Source organism: Vulpes lagopus, chromosome 19 (assembly GCF_018345385.1).
Source record: "Vulpes lagopus strain Blue_001 chromosome 19, ASM1834538v1, whole genome shotgun sequence".
Taxonomy (NCBI): Eukaryota; Metazoa; Chordata; class Mammalia; order Carnivora; family Canidae; genus Vulpes; species Vulpes lagopus.
In genome coordinates this window covers 9,701,816-9,723,394 of record NC_054842.1, presented here as the reverse complement: position 1 = coordinate 9,723,394, position 21,579 = coordinate 9,701,816, and the positions used below count along the sequence as shown (strand labels likewise).

Sequence of the window (21,579 nt, the reverse complement as noted above, 5' to 3'; positions counted from 1 at the left end):
TTAAAGTTCAACTCCTCAATGGAGACACTCTTTGCATGGCAATGAGGGATGGGATGACTAGTGCATATGAGGCTCTCATAGCCTGGGCTCTGCCACAGGGACCAGTCTGGTGTCTGGACCATATCTATTAAGAGGTAACCAGCCTTCTTTGTCCTTTGTCATGAATGGCACACCCAGCTATTGACTGTGACACCACTGAGGCAGCTCATGATCAGGGTCCTTGTTCTCCGAAGTTCTGGAACTTCCCCTTCCAGATCCCAGGCTTCAGCAGCTCCAGCTGTCCATGCAGCCATTCAATGTTTGCTCACCAGGGCTCATGGGAATGCCTGGCTCTCTGCATGCCCTGCATAAGCTATAGGGCTATGAGAGAGAGCTCCTCCAATCAGTGCTCCACAGTCATTCCTGGGCCATATTGCATGAGCTTACACAGGGCTTTCTAGAGACAGTTACAGTGCACTCCCTCCCCCCAACTACTCTTTCCCACCATCTTCTAAGGCCCCCATACCTGTTTCTGAAGGTTCTATTCTACCCAACATAAGGCATACACGCATACCACTTACATCCCACTCCAAGAAGGAGAGTCAGGGTACATGATCCTGACCCCATTGTTCTCTTTATCTCTCCTCTCTTCCCCATCCATACTTCTTGGCCCAAAATGTCAGGCTTTCTTCTCTCTACCTGCCCACCCCCCACCCATGTTTCATCCTTTGGGCCTCACAGCTCAGTCTTAACAATGGGATAGTCAGCCTCTCTGCACTGTACAAGAAACTCCAGTGTGAGTGAGATGAAATGTGGCTGCAGGAAAACTGAAGACCAGGGACAGCCAAGGACAGGAACTCTTCAGTTTTACAATACTAAAAATTTCTCTCCTCTACCAAACTTGAATGACTGAGAGACAACTGGAGTTCACACTTAGAGCATTAGTTGTAAGTTATCAGAGGTTATCAGGTTATAAGTGATCACCATGACATGCCCATAGCCACTATTTCCATACCACAATGGGCTGGTTGGACCTCTGTCACCCATAGCCCACTGCCACATTCTGTGCACTCAAGAAAACCCCTCCCTAGTATTTATCCTGCCATAATTTTTCAAATGTATCATCAATTTAAAAAGCTTTGTAAAAATATAGTTGTTTTGATGGTTTCAGTATATAATCTCAGAAATAAATGAGGATCAGAGAGATGGCTTTATCTATTTTAATCCAACTTCTGACTACACAAAGCATCCTGGGAAAATCTCTCCCCATCTTCTGGTAACAGGACATGGGAGCCTACTTCAGGATAAGGGTGTGCAGTGCCACTTGCTAGTGGCAGCAAATCATCTCAGATCATTTGTCCTTTCCTTCTGCTCCCATTTCAACACTGTGGTTTATCTACAGATGCAGATTTCATTTCTAAGTTACATCTTAGAAATGGGTTTCCCAGAATAAAATACTCTTCTGTAGCTTCTCAGAACTGGAAGAATGAACACTCTAAAGTGATTCATTCCCTTCTTTGCAAATTACTCCCGTGCATGTTTAATAGAGAAGTCTGAGTTACCTCCAGCATATTCGACCTGGGTCTTCCCTTTCTCTTGCCAACTCCTTCCTACCACAGAGCTCTAAATCATTATAACTCACGAGGCCTTCCTCTTCCTCGATGTAAAAACTCCGCACTACTTTTGGGGAAGAGACAGCACTAATTAGAACAACATACTTCATAGACTTGCCTTCAAAAAGTGCTGAACACCGCAGGAAGGAATTCTTTCAGCTTCTATGCTGTTGAAGTCCAGTTTAGATGTTTCAAAACAAGATTTTCCAAACTATTCTCACACTTTAATTCTCTAGTATACCCTTCAGAAGGCACACACTTATATCTGATCTGTATGTTCCAGAATTGTTCTGTGACTGCAGGAAAGTCATCTCATTTTGCCCTGAACTTTAATTATTTAAATATGACCTAAGCTTTTGTTTTTTTAAAGATTTTATTTTATTTATTTATTCATGAGAGACATAAAGGGAGAGAGAGAGAAAGAGGCAGAGACACAGGCAGAGGGAGAAGCAGGCCCCACGCAGGGAGCCCAACGTGGGATTCAATCCAGGGTCTCCAGGATCAGGCCCTGGGCCGAAGGTGGCGCTAAACTGCTGAGCCACCTGGGCTGCCCCTGATCTAAACTTTTTAATCTGTATATTCAGATCCAAGTGACTCCTAGAAGAATGGGATTGGTGGGATGTGGGGGTGGGGCATCTGTTCAGCAGGGCTGACTGGCTTGAGTAAAGCATCAGAGCTTAGAAGATGTGGATGACAATTTCTTCCACACCCAGACGGCCTTCTAGCCTCTGCCTCCTCTCAGTTACTCAGGGGTTGGTGGCATTCATTTGTTGATTGATTTGAGAGCAGTTCATTAAAAAGAACTTGCTAAATTTCAGGAAATCCAGCCACAACTGCTGTTACTAAGATAGTGCCAACTCTTCTGAGCCAAATAAGATCATTCAAAATTCCTACCAAGTGCCTTAAAACTCAGTATGTGACTTTGAAACTCAGAGATATAGTCTATACAAAAATAGGAAAGAAAAATGACCCCAATCATAGCCTTCGACAAGCTAAAGAAAGACACAGGAATATGGATATTACATTTGAAAAAGGGGGAATGAAATAGAAATGGTCGATCCCCTGATAAGGGAATTACTCTTCAGAAGTGTGATAAAAAGTCTAATTCTAAACCAGCTCTTGCAGTACTTCAAAAACAAGCATCTGTGCCCTCAATAGTTCTTGCCCCCATCTGCCTACCAGTGCCTCCCCAGGCTCTAGAATGAGACAGAGTCAGCACACTACTTCACCAGCTGTAGCCTCCATCCCAACCATCTGAGTTTGGTCATTGTTCTATGATGGATTGGCCTAAATACTCTAGGGTTGTTGTTTTATTATTGTTATTATTATCATCATCTTATTATAATCATCATTTAGCCTCTCAGTAAAAAAAAAAAAAAAAAAAAACAATAGAGGCTTGAATCTTTGTGGGCTATTTTGGATTTCAGAGATGGCACACAGAATCATGCAAGTATGCTGCTCTCAGCTGTTTACTAAAGTAAACCATAAGGCAGCAGTACTGAATGGGGCCCAGAGTAAAAGAAGACTCTGTAGCTAGTCCAGGTAGCAATGCAAGTCACTCTGGCCCTCAGTTTATGCAGGACCCAACAGATCCAGTGACATACCAAGTGTCTTGATAACAATTAGAGATGCTGTGAAGAACCTCTGGAAAGTTCTAGGAGAGGCTCCACAAGGTCTCTAAGTGTGTTAGAACACAGCCATGCCATGCCCTCTTCTACAAATAATCATTCTCCTGGGATCCCTCGGTGGCTCAGCAGTTTAGTGACTGCCATCAGCCCAGGGCATGATCCTGGAGTCCTAGGATCGAGGCCCACATCAGGCTCCCTGCATGGAGCCTGCTTCTCCCTCTGCCTATGTCTCTGCCCCTCTCTCTCTCTCTCTCTCATAAATAAAAAAAATATTTTTAAAAAATAACCATTCTTGTGAGAAACAGCTTATGCTTGTTACCAAGCCCAGGTACTGAACACCTGACAATGGGACATTGATGACCCCTGTGACCAGGAGAACCTAGCTTATAGCCTCTCGTTAGTCTAGGCATGTGCAGTAGGCATTCATTGTAAGAAATCAGGCTCGAGCAGTAACAGATGGTGTAAGCTGCATGAGTAGTTATCTCAGACCGCTAGGTCTCCTACATCTGTTGCTTTGTTGTCTTCTCTCCTTCAGTCCACACCTATGTCCTCATAGGAAGTTCCTGATGATCAACCAACATGAGGAAAAACCCCAAGCCTGATTTGTGGACAATTCTCTGAGATGTCATTAGCACCAACCCAAAGTGGAGAGCTGTAGCATTAAGCCAGGCTGACGGGGTGGCCCTGGAGAAGAGCAGTGCAGGGTAATCCTTCTGGTGGGCAGGATTTCAAGCAGTATATTGATTTTCCATGTTGTTTGGACCAAGAGATATCTGGAAGGATGTACACCAATTCATGGGCAGTAGCTAACAGTATGGCAAGATGGGAAAGAAGAGGATCAGGAAGTCAGTGACAAGGAAGTCTGAGGAAGAGGTGTGTGGATGATGGGCCTCCTGGAGGAGCACAGTGTGACGATGTCTCAAAGTCTTTGTGGAAGCTCTCAGTAATCAGGTGGACAAGATGACACCTGGCGAGGTCAGGCAGCCTCTTCCCCAGTGCCTTTGTACAGAATGGACATGGCACCAGGGTCCACCAACATGGCTACACATGGGACCAACCCTACAGACTCCCTCATGGCAGCCTCATCTGACTGTCACCACTGAGGAGTGCCTGTCTTCCCTGTAGCAGAGACAAGTGCTGAGCCCTTCCTCCTGGGTATGGTGGGAAGGAAACCAGTCAACCAGCTAGTGAGGAGTGATTACACTAGACCCCTTCTGTTACACAGAGAGCAGTGGTTCCTCCCTGGAATAGACATGCACAGATTTGCCAGAGTGGGTAATGCTCCTGCCTGCATCTTTACCAATCACTTACAAAATACTTAATCCACTGGCATCCTTCCCTTACCTCCTCCCCCTGTACATTGTGACTGACCAAGAAACTCATTCTACAGCAAAAGAAGTTTGCCACGGACTCATGTCCCTAAAATTCACTGGTCTCACCCACATAATCCACCACCCGGTAAAATGAGGTAATGACCTACTAATGATACTGGGCCTACCAGCTTTCTATCTCTGTACTAGACAATTTTCAAACCCCCGCTCTGATCTGATCCTTTTAAATTGTGTGGTTTCTTCAATGACTCAGCCCAAGTGCAATAAATAGGTTTCTTCCTTCCTTTCCTTTCCTTTTCTTTTTTCCTTTTTCTTTCTTTCTTTTTCTTTCCTTCCTTCCCTCCTTCCTTCTTTCTGAAGCCTCAATATAGTGAAAGTTGAAATAAATGTTTGAACTAGAGTGTACATTTTCAAAGGGAAAATAGTTTTGAATAGAAAAGCTTATAATAAAATATTACGCTGGGCTAGGCCTTTCAACTGTGGTTATAATCAAAGATATACAAGCAATAATAGTATTGTAAAGAGATTTGACCCTAGATCTTATCCTTTTGGATAGATAACAAAGAGGAAAGAAAATTTGTTCTAGGCAGTAAAAAAAAAAAATCTCCAATTCAGTACCATGGCAGGAGGGAAATTATTTAACGATCTTTAACATTAGCCTGATCTGTGGCGGGTTTCACAAACCCAGCTATGAAGTAATACATCTTCCATCAGCAGGGGGTTCAGAGATACATGCTTTAATTAAAGTTAGTTACTTCAAGGATAATTAAAGGTGTGTTACAGAATTCTATAGACAGATTACAGAACTCTAAAGCATACACTAACTAAAATAGCTACAGCTTTATTTTAAATAAAGTGGTTCAGCAATTTGAGAGAAGGCAGGGAAGGCAGTTTAGTCTTGAGTACTAATGCCCATGGACATTTAATTCAAATTGGATATAAATGAAATTTTTTCTTCATTTTTTCCCTCAAAGTCTAAAGATAATATCCTAAAAGCATAACCTAAGTATTCCATAATGTGGCCAATGGAATCTGCTACAGTCTCTGCCCATTGATTCTCCAGTCAACAATTGCTGCTTGAGTGCCTACCTATACCCAGATATATGCCCAACAAAGCAGAACTGAGACATAAAGCCCTCAGTCCTGTTCTGCATTTCTAGACAGGCATGAGAGATCACCTCCTAACAATGTGTATTCCCATCTGGCCTAGTTGGGGCACCTCTCTTATATCATCTCTTTTTTGGGGGTTCTCAATACTGCAAAGTAGTTCTCAAAAAGAAACAATGTCCTAGATGCTCATCAGGAGTCTCTAACAGCTCTCTGCCCCTTCTCACTCTTCTGAATTTTTCCTTCAGAACTTTTGTGTGGCTTCCAGTACACCCCAAAATTCCCACGTAAGAAAACTTGAAAGACATGATAATGTAATAAAAGAAAATTAATCCCATGACACTACCAAACAAATAGAACTGATACTAACACATTGCTTCACTGAAGTGCCATTTGTCCCACTCTTTGAAGGTACTGTTGTTGTTTTTGTCCAATTATACACAGAAGTGTGTGTCTTTTTCTACTAAACACCTTATCTTCAGCATATTTCCATGTTAGTAGGATTACTTTTAAGCATTACTCCTAATGGTTACATGACATTTTGTCCTATGCATATACTTATCAACCTGTTCCCAGTGTTGTACATCTGGATTAATTCTAATTTTGGACCATTTCACAGAGAACTATGATAAACATCTTTGTGCATAAAGGGTTTTCCACATTAAGGACTTTTCACCTTAGGCTAGATTCCCAGAAATGAAATGGCTAAGTCCAAGGTTACAAAACTAAGGCTCCTGAGGTACATTTTGGGGCATCTGTCTGAAGGGCAGCATCTAAATAGTGCCATCTCAATGAGCAAAAATGGACAGAGATGACAGTAAGCCTAGAGTGGATCCATCTTATTTGTGCAGGCTCATTGGGGGCACCGCTCTACACTAAAATCAGGCCTTTGCTTCTACACTGAACCCCAAACAACTTTATTAAGTACTTTTTTAAAGATCCATTAAAAAAAAAAAACATTTTTGCTGCTGACTAGATTTTCAGGAAGTTCCTTCCTGAGAAATGAGTGCTTTATGCCCCAAACTGGCCATGCTGCAGAGGAGAGGGATGGCGTTTCCTCCAATTTTTTTTTATCAGATTTATCTGATGTAAACACTGAGTACTGAACGCCTATCCTACCAAGTCCTGAAAGCTTATTTCTAAGACCATTTCAGAATAATGAGTCCAAAAGGGCAAAAACACAAGATCTTAACCTCTGTATCTCTATCTGGCAATTAAGTGAATTTCTTATATGTTTTCTAACGGAAGAAAAGGAAACACCGCAAGACATCCTTTTCCACTGGAAAGGTAATTATTTGCGGAGTTTTTCCATGAACCTGGAGAAGAAGTCTCTTGAAGAAAATTAATGCCAGGTAGCTACAGATATCTATGTCCTGGGTTATAACCCAGGACTCACCCCTATTCAGGAAGGAGACACTGAAACTATTGACAATAAAATATTATGCTTGGCTAGGCCTTGCAAACTGTGGTTATACTCAAAAATATATAAACAATAGCATTATAAAGAGATTTGACCCTAGATCATACCCTATTGGATAGATAATAAAAGAAGAATACAGCTGCTCCAGACAAAATTCTTGACTTCCTTCTAACCAAAAGAGGGCTAGATGCTATGCAAAATAAGTCTAACTTTTCCTGTTAAATGATACTCAATTCAGCTACAGGAAAACATTTTTCAAAATTTAGAACAACTTTGGTTTGTGGATAGACTTTAACTATATGTTTCATTAAATCTAAATATGAATCAAGTAATTCTGGTGAAAATTAAGCATCTAAACTAAGATTTGCCATGATTGAAAAATACACATCAGATTTCAAAGAGTAGTATGGAAAAAAAAATGGTAAAAAAAAGGCATTGGGCAGCCCAGGTAGCTCGGCTGTTTAGTGCCACCTTCGGCCCAGGGCATGATCCTGGAGACCTGGGATCGAGTCCCATGTCGGGCTCCCTGCATGGAGCCTGCTTCTCCCTCTGCCTGTGACTCTGCCTCTCTCTCTCTCTCTCTCTCTCTCTCTCTCTCTCTCTCTCTCTCTCTCTCTCTTTCTGTGTCTCTCATGAATAAACAAATAAAATCTTTAAAAAACACACACACACACAAGGCATTAATAACTTTAGATTGATTATATTGCTTGGGACCTAAGCAACTAAATGAGAAAAATTAAGGTAGAATGGGTTTGGAGAGACTTTATTTGGGTATGATTACTGCACATCCAGTAAGAGATGTCAAGTAGGATATTCAAGGAATTTGAGAGAGAGATCCAGTCTCGAGGTAAAGGTTTGAGATCACTGACACAGATGGTACTTAAAACCATGAAACAAGACCATGGTGAAATCTGTAGGGAGAGAATATAAATAAAAAGGCAAAGGAGATCAAAGACTCAGCCATGGAGCACTCCAACATTCAGAGGTCAAGCAAAAGACAAAGAAGCACTTGAAAGAGGATAAAGAACTATCAAGGTTATAGAAGGAATTTACGAGTATATCCACCAGACGTAGGAAAGAAAGTATATCAAGGAAGAGGGGCTGATTGGCTGAGTCAAATGGTTCTAATGGAGCAAGAAGGATGAGGATGAGAACAGCCCTTGTGTTCGGTAAAGTGGGATCATTAGTCATTGGGCAGTTGCTGGTGAAGTTGATGAACTGAGCTGGCAATCTGCAGGAGTGTGGTTAAAAGAGAATGGGAGGAGAGAATTTGCAGAGTGAGTCCAGACAACTCTCGTTAGCAGGTTTTATATACAGAAAAGCTAAGAACTGGAGCCATAGCTAGAGGTGGAAGTAAGTTACAGAGGGACTGTTTTCTAAGAAAGGAGAATAACATGTTTGTAAGCCAATAAAAATTACCTGATAGGGATGAGAAAACTGGTAATACAGAGGGAGAATCACTGGAGTGATATCCTTGATTATTTAAGGTAGGTGGGCTGCAGGGCCAGGGGAGAGAGGGTCTGACTTTAAATCTGAGCACAGATATTTCATGGTTAGTGCCAGAAAACAAGGCAGATTATGTGGCTACAGATGAAGGCATATGGGCAAATGGCAGAGCAAGTCCATTTGCTATCCAGGTGGGAGCTCCCCGCCTGGATAGCCCTAGCTTTCTCCAGCAGGGACACTGTTAAGAATGAGGATAGACAGAAGGTCACAATGGGGGGAATGTGAGATAATCAATGAAGAGAACGGGAGAGGGCCAGTCCCAGGGAAGTATCAGGCAGCACCACAGATCCACCCAATGTTCATGGCCATGTGAGACCAGTCAACTGCTTGTGAGTTTTCCTTTGGCCACATTCAGCAGCACAGATGTAGGCAAGAGGACACAAAGATGGGGACCATTCTGTGCTTCTGCTGAGTGAGAAGGATGCTATCTGGGATGGGTACGTGAACTGAGGGTGTACTCCAAGGATTGATTATACCGTACCACATGAAATATAGGCTGGAAAAGGCAGAAGGAGAAAACTTCAAGGGTTTGGGGTCATGGAGCAAAAGTCAAGAGACTAAGGGACTGTTAGAATTGGAGCATGAGATGGAAAGAGCTGGAGATGGAAGTTGGTTCTCTAAACACATGATGCATGCAACAGATGATGAAGCATTGGCCATTATGAGGAATGAGAATGTCCATCTATGACTATGGAAGTCAGTGGCAGGGTGGGGTGAAAGACAGAAAATTGGAACAAAACATGTCAAGGAACAGAAGCCCAGATGTTAGAAGAATCTTCCACCTGTATAACTGAAGTGCTCCCTCAATAACTGATTACCTAAGCTGCAAAAAAAAAAAAAAAAAAAAGAGTAAAGAAGTAAAGATAGAAGATCTGTATATCACAATTAATTAGCTTAAGCTAATGAACATATATTGATCACTGCAACCATTTACTTTGTTTTTTTTTTTCTCTTTTCAAGAAGTCATGGAAATTTGTAAAAACTGACTATGTACCAGGCCATAAAACAAATCCCAACAAATTTCAAAGAAATGGAATCATGTAGACCACACTCTTTACTCACTATGTATTAAAATAGAAAAAAATAATGCCTAAAAAGTTCTGGAAATTTAAAAAATAAAACAAAAGCATATAAAGAACTTATAAGTCAAAGAAGAAATCAATGAAAATGTTAAAACTTACATGTGAACAATAAAAACACTACAAATCAAAACTGTGGGATACAAATATTGCTAAAGTAATACTTGAAGCAAATTTCTTGGGCCAAATGCATATCTGAGTAAGAAGAAAGGCTGGAAGCTAATGAATTAATCTTGGAAATTTAAGAGATTAGAAAAAGAATGAAGTCAAAGAAAGTAGAAGAAAGGAAATAATAAAGATGAAAACAAAGTTTAATAAAATAAAAAATAATGTTACAAGAAAGAAATTAAAGCCAAATATTGGTTCTCTAGAAAGTCTGAAAAGAATCTGTACCTCTGGTGAGACAGATCAGGAGAAAAAGAGAGATGGCACTCATCTGGGGCGGTAGAAAGTGGTGGCCGCCTCTATAGGCTTTCTTACCCCACTGTGAACTAAAAGGAACTTAGGTTTTGTGCCCAACCAAGAGTTCTTGCCCTCCTGAGATGTGATCTTGACTGAACACCCACAGCACATCTCCATGCCTCCACTGCATTCCCACTCCATCCCACTTCAGGTAGCCCTTCCTTTTGGGGAAAACAATTTTAACCATCTCCCCAATTTGCCAAAAATGGCAGTGGTTTGTTTCATTTTTCATTTTCTTCATTGTTTTTAGATCATTTAAAGAAAAGAGAAGGGAGAAAATAACAGCATTGTGTTGCCATCCCCTACCAGTAGCAGTCTGATGGGAAGGAAACTGAGGCAGAAAGTGGGTGTAGCACTGAGCCAGTGGGAAGGGAAGCCACAAGGTACCTGGAAGCTGTGGGAAAACGGATTCAGAACTAGAAGCACAAAGGGACACCTACAGGGTCTCCAGAGCATGCAGGCACCAGGCTGCAAGATCTGCACTCCTAGGAGAGGCACCTGACATTTACTGGACCGCGAAGCTAAAAAAGCAACTGGCAGATTTCTAAAAGACTAAACAGGGATTCAATTAAAGCAGTATTTTTATTATTTTTCTTCTAATTAGCCATAAAGGAAAGACAGTAATCTTGAATACTCTGGTTACATGTCATTCTAGTAAATCAAAGTCCCTAATGATCAATAAATTGCTTTGCAAAAAAAAAAAAAAAAAGCAAAACAGCCAAACCACATTTATATAACACAAACATAAAACAGCACCTGCCACATCTTCTGGGTCTGGAGCTACACAGATAAAATAAATGATGCTTGAGACAATGGTCCTCAAGTGGAGGTTAGGAAGGGGTTTGGGCTAGCAGGACTGTTTCTCCAGATTTAGGAATCTTCAGAGAAAATAGTGTAAAGAGAAGAGTTCTTTTCCTTTCCTGCAATGTAGCTATCACTTCCTACACTGTAGATATCTTCCAAGCCTAGAAAATGACCCTGCATGCCTTGACATAGTTACATTTCATACCAAAAAGAAAGAATCATATAGGATGACATGGTTAACTGAGCCACAAGTCGGTATCAAAAGATTATTTGGGGACCTTGGCAAATAGCCACATCAGATCCTGGGGCCACGGGCACCTCTGTCTGCCAGGTATCTGCCTTCCTTGCATGTCTTGCAGTCTTTTCTCAAGTGTCTGCCCAGTGAGATTAAATTGTCAGCCCACAGAACAGATTTGTACATCCCAGCTGCAGACTGCGTGTCTGTCATATCTGTAGCATTATGCTGTAAATCACAGCCACAAAAGAACTTCCTTCAAGTGTTTTTCTTTCCCCAGCTGATGATATATAAATATATACAAAAAATTTAACTCATAATTAGTTACAGAAGGTAATGGGGGAATATAACACATGGCTGAATACCAAACCAAAAACAGTCTTAGCATTTCAGCAATTTCATAAAGCTCTTTTTATGCTTACACAAATGCAGACTTGATTCTCCGAGAACACTTGAAGTGGGACACATTTCTCTCAGTAAAGTTTCCAGCCTGTCCCCAACCAAGTTCATCATTCAGCCTTTTCCCTCACTAACCTGCTAGTGGTTTCATGTTGTTCTAGTCTCACTATCACTAGCAACTGATCGCATAAAGTCTTTGGCACTAGGGTATTAATGGCACAATATTATTCTAGAGTTATTCTCCCGGTCTTCTAAATTTTACAAGACAAGGTGATGAAAAGGAACAACTAACTGTCCAATGGTGGAACCCACAATCTGAGGTGGAGAGGCCCAGCACTGGGCCCATTTCCTTTTGCGGGCTACCCTGAAAAAGCACTACTAAACAGATTACCTTTTACTTAAACTCTTACCAACTCTCCTAAGCTAAGGAAGTATTTATATGATGTTCATGATTGATGCTTACATATAATCATTTCTAATGATGTCAGTTTCAAAATGAAATGGTTAAAAACCTCTGAATTTTCTAAACAAACTTTGGGATATTTATATACATGCAAACAAACATACAGATTCACTTTTTCCTTTAGCACTTTTGTTCTTCATTCTCTAATATTATTGTTTCCTTACTGTGACAGATACTATTGGTATGCATTGCCACAGAAGTTTAAACGACCATGCCACTTTGGGGAATAATTTGGCACCAGGTGGTCAAGCTGTAAGTGTGCATAAAATATGATCATGCAATCCCACTTCTGGGCATATATCCTCAAGATTTTCTTTTGCATGTGTGTAAATACATTTCAAAGACGTTTACTGCATGCATACGTGTAATAATCAAAAAATACAAAAATAATCTAAAATTCATCATGGAGGAACAGATTTTTTTCAATATGGTATTTTCATATGATGAAATGATATTTAGCATTAGAATATGAACATGATTTGTACAAAACAATCTGCTCTCTCATAAACACGAAGTGATAATACAAGTTTCTTTTACAGAAAGTAAAAGAGAGGCACCTGGGTGGTTCAGTCAGTTAGGCGTCTGCCATCAGGTCGGGTCATGATCCCAGCATCCTGGGATTGAGCCCAGCCTCGGACTCCCTGTTCAGCTGGGAGTCTACTGCTCCTCTCCCTCTGCCCTACCCCCTGCTCACTCACTCGCATGCTCTCTCTCTCTCTCTCTCTCCCCCTATCTCAAATAAATAAATAAAATCTTTAAAAAGAATAAAAAAGAGAAAGTAAGTAAAAGAGAAACAATCTTCATGGAAAATTCTATAGTGGAGTCTGCTATAAAGAACCAATAAACATGAAGATATGTTCTGTCTTGCTAGAAAAAAGCAAAATAAAAAAACAAGAGCCTGGTTTTTCCCTGTGTCCGTTAAACTGGAAATGATGATGAATAATTGTATTTATCGCTGGCAAGGCATGAGGATCTGGTGCACTCATACATGACTAATAGCAAAATAAATTTATAAACTTTCCTGGAGGGTTATTTGGCAACATGTATCAAAAATTTAAGGAAAAGTAAACAACTTTCAACAGAGTACTTCATGCTAAGGAAACAAAAATGTGTAGAAGGATGAAGTTATAATAAAAAGTGTAAAGTGCTCAATGTTTTAAAGAATAATTTTGTTGAATAAACTATGGTATCTAAATGAAATGAGTTATTAGGAGGATAAAAACAATGCCCCAGAAGAATAATCACTGACTTTAACATTACTCATATGTTGTTGAGTTTAAAAATGATCTTATGTGTTTTAAAAATCATATGCAGGGATCCCTGGGTGGCGCAGCGGTTTGGCGCCTGCCTTTGGCCCAGGGCGCGATCCTGGAGACCCGGGATGGAATCCCACGTCGGGCTCCCGGTGCATGGAGCCTGCTTCTCCCTCTGCCTGTGTCTCTGACTCTCTCTCTCTCTCTCTCTCTGTGACTATCATAAATAAAAAAAATAAAAAAAAAATAAAAATCATATGCAAATGCTCCTTATTATTCAAGGAATTTGGGACCAGAGATGAGTCACTTAAAGTAAATCCACTTAAAATGGAGATCAAACTTTCACAGTAAATAATGGGAAGTTAAAAGTTTTGATTAGCATTACATTTGAAGAAAAAGAAACAATGAAATAAGTTTTATTTGATATCTTACCAAATTTTGATAATAGTATTTTTCATGAAAAGGGGTATTTAGGAAAGATCCTAAAATTCATGTTGAAGTCTAAGGGGTCAACAAGACAATTTTGAAGAAGAAGGCTAAGAAGAAAACATTTATTATAAAGGTTTAATAATTCAATGAAATGGTATTAGCTCAGAAATCACAAAGAGATGAACAGAACAGAGTTCAGAAATAGATCCAAAAATATAACAGAAGCTGGTGTGACAGAGATGGCAACAAAATAAGTGAGAAAATAGGTAACTATTTATTAAATGACAATGGGAGAAGTGGTTTTCAGTATGGAAAACAATTAGATCCTGGCCTCACACAACACAGAAATATAAATTTCAGATGTGTTTAAAGATTTGAAAGTTTTATCTAGGGGTACCTGGGTGGCTCAGCAGTTGAGCATCTGCCTTTGGCTCAGGGTGTTATCCTGGCGGTCCTGGGATGGAGTCTTCCATCAGGTTCCCTGCAGGGAGCCAGCCTATCCCTGTGCCTATGTCTCTGCCTCTCTCTGTGTCTTTCATGAATAAATAAATAAAATCTTTTTTAAAAGCTTTATCTAGTAAAGAATATTAGCAAGGTACAGAAAAGAAACTTGGAAAACCAAAATATATTTTTTAACAGTCTCTATGGGAGAGGTGCCTGACTGGCTTAGTCGATAGACTCTTGACTTCAGGGTTGTGAGCTCAAGCCCCATGCTGAGTATAGAGACTGCTTAAAAATAAAATCTTTAAGAAGCAAACCAACAAAAACCCTCTGCAGGAAATGCAAAGTAAAAGAGCAGTGAAACACATTTCATGCCGATTAGATGAACCAAAGGTTTTTTTTTTTTTTTTTTTTTAGATGAACCAAAGTGAAAACATCTGATGGCACAGTCGCAGATAGCCGGATACAAGGAACTCCAAAACAATGCTGGTGGGAGTATAAAGTGACCCAACCACTACAGAGAGCAATTAGCAAAACCTAGTAACACATAGATGTTGATGCGGGCATATTATCCTACTCAGTCATTCAACTTTTGGGAATATAAATCCAAGACACACATATATTTGTACAGAACCTAATCAAGGATAAGCAATATTATCAAGGATATGCAATATTTTTCATAATAGCAAAAGGGAAAAACATCTTTTTGTCCATCAATGAGCAATATTTAAACTCTGGTATACCAAACAAGGAAATGCTATGTTGAAATGTATCAACTAAACTTACAACTATCAACAAATGTTATCAACATATGTTTAAAAAAAAAGAAGTTTTGTGTGAAAAAAGCAAATTACAAAAACAAATAACAGATCTTCATTTACATAAACTTTAAAAAAATTTTTTTTTAATTTTTATTTATTTATTTATTTATGATAGTCACAGAGAGAGAGAGAGAGAGAGGCAGAGACACAGGCGGAGGGAGAAGCAGGCTCCATGCACCGGAAGCCCGATGTGGGACTCGATCCCGGGTCTCCAGGATCGCGCCCTGGGCCAAAGGCAGGCGCCAAACCGCTGCGCCACCCAGGGATCCCTACATAAACTTTTAAACATAAAGTAGGACTACACATTTGGATGGGCACACACCGACCTAATGTTGCAGGTTGCACGGACTCAACCCCAAATTCTCATCCTTCGCTGTCTGGATTTCCCTCTTGCTCATCAGAGAAGTTTCTACTTAATGGCAATCCCATACTTAACCTTAGGTAGCTACTACATGTAAGGTGCTATACCCGGTGCCAGAGAAGACAAAAGAATCGTGCAAGGCTACTCTGACCCTGCAGAAGGGCACAACTCAGCAAGGGCAGCCATCTGAGAGACTTGGTTCTGTCTTTGCTCTGGCTCACATAACATGCAAATTCAGGAAGAGTGCTTCGAGGCCCAGTTCCTTCATCTAGAAAATGAGAGAGCCACCTTCCTCCTATTGTGAAGACTGACTATATAGATATATATGTATATATGCAGTGTCCAGCACACGGCAAATACTCAAACACTCTTAGCAACCGCAGGCATGGCAGCCACTTGCATGAATGTAATCTTCTAAGCAGCATGTCGGTCACATTGATGGTAAAAAGAAAAGGCACTAGATGGTTTTGCTTATCCTCTCCACAGCTGGATGTAAGAGCCCACACCCTGTGGTCTCCCCTTGAGACTTGGCCCCCATCCTGTGGAACACAGGGGCATTTCGTAGGGCAGCAGTTTGCCTATTTATTTTTCCGAGTTCACCACCACAGTGCTCTGCCTGCCTCAGGAAAGAGAACTCATTCTCTCACACCTTTGGGGAAATTCTGGGGTGAAATGAGACAAAGATAACCACAACACACCTGACCTAGCTTCTCAGTCGACCCTCTTTAAAATTCCAAGGACATACCACAGTTCCATAAACCGAGGAGAGTGTCTCGGCCTCCACCTTCTCCAGCATACAAGAGCCTCTAACCCACAAACCACCCTCCTGAAAAGCTGGGACAGGGTTCCATCCATGGGCTTAGTGCAGCAGGCACGAGAGGGAAGGCCTGCCTGCCAAACACTGGAGAATCCACAGTGTTTGAAAATCATCTCTGGAGATACCGAGCTGCTGGATTTTATTCCTGGGAGTCCTTCCTGGGGGCTTGGGAAAGAATGCCAGGTATTGCGGGTGTCTAGCCAAGGTGGCGCCACCTTGTGGCAACAGCACAAAGAGTTTATAACTCATTCAGCCTTGACATTCTGGCATCCTCTACCAATTTTTAATTTTGAGAGATTGAAAATATTCCCATTTTTATGTTTCAAATGATAATTCATTCATATTTTTTAATTTACATTTTATCACGACACTATTTCAGATTTGCATTTTTCAAATACACTTTATGAATAAACTGGCTTCAATTTATCAGTATTAGCCCTATTGTGTCTGGGGTCTGGCTTGTTTCACTGCCCAAGAACATCCTGGGGAGATGGGGAGGAGACAACCAGTTTAGATTCCACCCAGGTCTTAAGACCAAATTCTCCCTTCTAGATTTCTGGACTGGCTTACATATAACTACCTTTGGTTTGCATATATTAAAAAAAGAGGTAGAAAATCATCAAGCAGTTTCATCTTAGCTTTGAAACAAAACTGGTGAAATAAATAATAATAGGAATAAAGACAAAACTTTCCTGACAAAACTAAGCAGGATGATGGTTACCCTTGGGGGACAGTACCCACAGAGGACATAGGGAACCTGGTAACATTCTAGATCTTTTTTTTTTTTAATTTTTTAAATTTTTATTTATTTATGATAGTCACAGAGAGAGAGAGAGAGAGAGACAGAGAGAGAGAGACAGAGACATAGGCAGAGGGAGAAGCAGGCTCCATGCACTGGGAGCCTGATGTGGGATTCGATCCCAGGTCTCCAGGATCACGCCCTGGGCCAAAGGCAGGCGCCAAACCGCTGCGCCACCCAGGGATCCCAACATTCTAGATCTTAATCTGGGCACTGGTTACACAGGTGTGTTCAGTTTGTGAAAATCCATAGTCCCCAGATCTGTCCCCTCTTCTGTGATTATGCCATAGCTTAATATGATATTAAAACAAATTCACCAAGTTCTAACCAGTCGCCCCTCTTTAACTTGCCTTTGGGACAAAAGGCTATGCAGACACAGTATGAACCAAGAACGGAGGATGCTCATTCCTCTTCGAGGCATTTCAGTCTGCATCAATTGGTTTCTCAGAAGGCCAAGACCACAGATGAGCTCTCCGTCTGCCCCTCTGGGCAGGGAGGAAGGAGAAAGGACACAATCTATATCACTGTTAGTTCACATTGCTGAGCCTGGCTATTACTTCACTTTTCCGAAAATGAACAGGCAATTACCTGCCTCCCCCTCCACAGGAAACCTTGGCCACAAAGAGATACACACATCTCTACAGAGACACACTTCAGCTCCACAAAGACAGTGCCCCCCCCACACACACACACATACATGGTGGCTCACCACCGCCACAGACAGCCCCTCACCCCCCACAGAGACAGCGAGCTTCTGGCCCAGACACCACAGATGAGGCAGGCGATCATTGGAAGAGATGCAGCTCCCCATGGACAGGTAAGGAACATCAACTGGAATATGAAAAGTTGTATTTTCAAAGTCTTACCAAACTAAATTTCTCTAGAAAGATTTTTTACATCTGTAATAGGGTCCCAGAGACTGCTGTAAAAAAATTCTTTAAATCACCTCCACTTCTAGCCCCAGCTCAGACCATCTGGAACCATCTTCCTTCTATTTTCACCTCTACCATGTCCCATGAACCCTAACTGCCTTGGGAAGACTAAAAGGCAGGGGTTATTCTGCTCTATTGATTAAAAAATTGAGGCTCAGGGGCGCCTGGATGGCTCAGTTCGGTAGAGCATGTGACCCTTGATCTTGGCCTCTTGAGTTCAAGTCCCACCTTGGGCACAGACATTACTTTAAAAAAAAAAAAAAAAGTTGAGGTTCAAAGAAATCTGTCAGACATAAAACTATCAGAGCAGCCATCTGATCAGCCTGAGTTAGGGCGAGGTAGCCTGAGTTGGGAGGAACAGGGTAACAACGTCAAAGAGGAGGGGTGACTCTCTCCACGGCCCAAAGCTGGAGAACCACCCACAGCACCACAGAAGCTGCCTCAAAGGAGCTGGAGTAAACTACTCACATCCGTCAACAGCTGCACATTCTGGGACTGGGCTCCACCCTCCCCATCGAAAGTGCAACAGACCCAGATCACACGGCCTGGAGTCGGGCGGCCAGGAACGGAGCCAGACTCCAGGCGTTTTCTTAGGGTCGACGAGCGCCAATGTCGGCTAAGCCAACAGCAGAGCGTACCTGCTTCTCTTACAAAGTCCTTGGGCCCAAACTGGTGTGCACAGTTAGTCTCTCCCATACTTATCCTCGGGGCCAGGGCTTATTGGGGAGAAGGAAACGGAGCAGGATGGATCCAAGAGCAAGCACCTAGCAAGTTCCCTTACCTTGCTAAGACGTTAGCAAATTAGGTGCCTGGGGATGGGGGTGGGGTGGGGGAGGCGATGCTACAAATGCTGCAGGTCCAGGGGTTCCCGCCACGGAAGCGCTTGGCTCCACGCTCACTCCAGAGGCCCCCCCGGATGCCCCCGTGCCTCTGTGGGGTCCCTTGGGGTCGGCTCCCGACCTCTCCAAATCCGGCGGAGGGGAAGGAACTATGAAAAGGAGACCGGGATGAAGCTGAAGGGACATCCACCCGCAGGAGCCCCCCCGGCAGTCCGCGGCCCCCGCCGGCGCGATCTCCCGGGCCCGTACTCCGCGCCGGCCACGACCTTGAGCCAGTCCCTGAATAGCCCCATTTTACAGAAAGCAGGAGTCGGGAAGAGTGAGTCCGCGGCGCTGGGCTGCTCCGGGCGCTTACCCGAAGGCTTCGGCGCCCGCGGGTGCGCCCGCAGCGTAGCAGGTGCGCGGCGGCCAGTGGGGCTGCACGCGGACGGCCCCGGGGACTCGCTCCCGCCCCGCCGGGGGAAGCGGGCGGCCTGGCTGCGACGATCCTCCGGCAAGTTCCGCGCTTCAGCGCAGAGCCGGGGGCGTGCGGGGCCCGGCCCAGGGCTCGCGCGGGTGCGGGGGGCGAGCGGCACCTTCGCGCACCCGCCCCCGAAGTTGCGGCAACCGGCGGCCGGAGGGGGGCGGGGCTCACGCCGAGGGGCCGGGCTGCAGCGGGCCCCAGGCCGGGGGCGGCGGCGGCCGCGCTCACCCCGCGGGGACCAGGGGTGCGGGCGGCGGGGCAGGGCGCGGGTCGGTCAGCGCCGGATCCGAGCTGCAGCGCCGCGGGGCCTCGGCTGCCAGGACCGCAGCCGCAGCGCAGCCGGGAGCGGGCGGGAGGCGGGAGCGGGAGGCGGGAGCCGGGAGCGGGAGGAGGCGGGAGCGGCAGGAGGCGGGAGCGGGCGGGAGCGGGCGGGAGCGGGCGGGAGCGGGCGGGAGCGGGCGGGAGCGGCAGGCGGGGGCGCGGCGCTGGCGGCGGCGGCGAGGGAGGCGGCCGCGCCGCAGGAGCCCGGGGCAGCCTGGGCCAGCCCGGCCGCAGCCGCCGCCGCCACCCGCCGGCCCCGCCGCTGGCCAATCAGGGCGCCGGGGCGGGGCGGGGTGCGGGCCCGCTGTCCGCAGGCTCCCGGGGCGCGCGGGCGGCACGCGCCGGGAGGGGCGGGGCGGGGCGGGCCGGGCCGGGCGGGGCGGGGCGCCTAGGGGGGGGGGGGCGGCGCCGGGGCGGGGGGGGGGCGGCGGCGGGGCGGGGGCCGGGGCTGCGCGCGCCCGGGCGGGAACCCGCGCCCCTTCCCGGCTCTCGCCCGCCGCGCAGTGTCGCGCTGGGGCCAGACCTCGGTCGCTCCGGTGCTTCCTGTCGCCGGCCCCTGGGCCCCGGCGGCCGGACCCTCCTGGCCGCGGACTGACGTCCCGGAGTCCGGGGTCCCGCGCTCTCCCAGCGCGGCCGCTCAGCGTCCCGCGCCCCCGAGCCCCCCGCGCCCCCGAGCCCCCGAGCCCCCCGAGCCCCCCGAGCCCCCCGAGCCCCCCGCGCCCCCCGCGCCCCGAGCCCCCCGCGCCCCCCGAGCCCCCGCGCCCCCCGAGCCCCCCGAGCCCCCCGAGCCCCCGCGCCCCCGCGCCCCCCGAGCCCCCCGAGCCCCCCGAGCCCCCCGCGCCCCCCGCGCCCCCCGAGCCCCCCGAGCCCCCCGCGCCCCCCGAGCCCCCCGAGCCCCCCGCGCCCCCCGAGCCCCCCGAGGCCCCCGCGCCCCCCGAGCCCCCGCGCCCCCCGCGCCCCCCGCGCCCCCCGCGCCCCCGCGCCCCCCGCGCCCCCGCGCCCCCCGCGCCCCCCGCGCCCCCCGCGCCCCCGCGCCCCCGCGCCCCCGCGCCCCCGCGCCCCCGCGCCCCGCGCCGGCTTCCCCAAAGACCGCCCTTCCCCAGTGCGCGTCCCTGGCACGTCCGGCGCGTGTGGCCCGTGCCCGCTCCGGGCTCCCCTCACCCGGGCCTGCCGCAGACGGCGGTGGCTCGCGCGGGGCTCGGGGTCCGTCCCCGGCCGCGCCCCCGCCCCCGAAGCCCCCCGCGGCCGCGCCGGCGGGTCAGCGAGCCCGGCTGCCCGGAGGACGCCGCCAGGTCGCCGCAAGCGAGGGCCACGTTCGGGCGCCCGCCGGGAGGTCCAGGTCCTGGACGGACGCCTGGAGCCGGAGGCTGCCCCCCAGGCCGGGGCTCGCCGCGCGTTCGCATCCCTTCGGCGCCCCCGGAACCTCCCCAGACAGGCTGCCCAGCCCCGGCGGCTCTGGGCCGTGCAAACTCGTTGGCAGTTGCAGCTGCCGCGCGGAGGTGACCCCATCAAAATACCGCGTTTGTGGAGCTCCACTGGTGACTCCTGAAACCCCACGAGTCCTCTCGCAGGACGTGGATTAAGAATGTTCTCTCCGTATGAATTTGCTCGGTAGAAATGGGTGGCTCCTTTGCTGGTCTGTCCGCAGCAGGAAAAAAAAAAAAAAAACACAAAAACCCACAAACAAGAACCTTTAAGAAGGGAACTTGGAAGGTAAAAGAGTTGAAGTCTCTATAGATCTAGTGTCCTCTCTTAAAAGGACTTTATTATCCACAAACTGGCTAAAGTGGAAAGTTTGTGTTTTGTTCCTATTTTGTTTACATTTAATGTCAATTTTATTTACCTGTGCTGGCTAGCACTGGCATGCTCTGAAATTCAAAAAGTGCAGATGGGTACACAGCTGAGAAGACCCCTCCCACCCTTGCTCCGGGCCTCTCAATTCCTCTCCCCGGAGGAAACATTGCTGTCATGCTCCTGCTTACCCTAGAGAAAATCTAATCAACCAACTGTTCTTATTTTTACCTTTTGTTATACAAAATAATAGGTCTAACTTCAGGCACAGGCCAGCAGAATAAAG

The 21,579-nt window shown here is 46.0% G+C and overlaps 1 protein-coding gene and 1 pseudogene across 4 annotated transcripts in view; both read right to left on the bottom strand.

Annotated features, from left to right (window-relative positions):
• LOC121479061 overlaps positions 1 to 18,575 on the bottom strand; it is a 39,961-nt pseudogene extending 21,386 nt beyond the window's left edge.
• Positions 1 to 21,119, bottom strand: part of LOC121478813 (myosin VIIA and Rab interacting protein) — a 364,253-nt gene extending 343,134 nt beyond the window's left edge. For 2 of the 4 annotated variants that reach the window (XM_041734162.1, XM_041734165.1), the window contains exon 1: positions 19,074 to 19,199. The gene's annotated coding sequence lies outside the window, so the exon portion shown is untranslated. Of the gene's footprint in view, positions 1 to 18,660; positions 18,765 to 19,073; positions 19,200 to 21,019 lie in introns of those variants that run through there. The other 2 variants (XM_041734163.1, XM_041734164.1) reach the window with 2 other exon arrangements.
• Between the last annotated feature and the right edge of the window lie 460 nt (positions 21,120 to 21,579).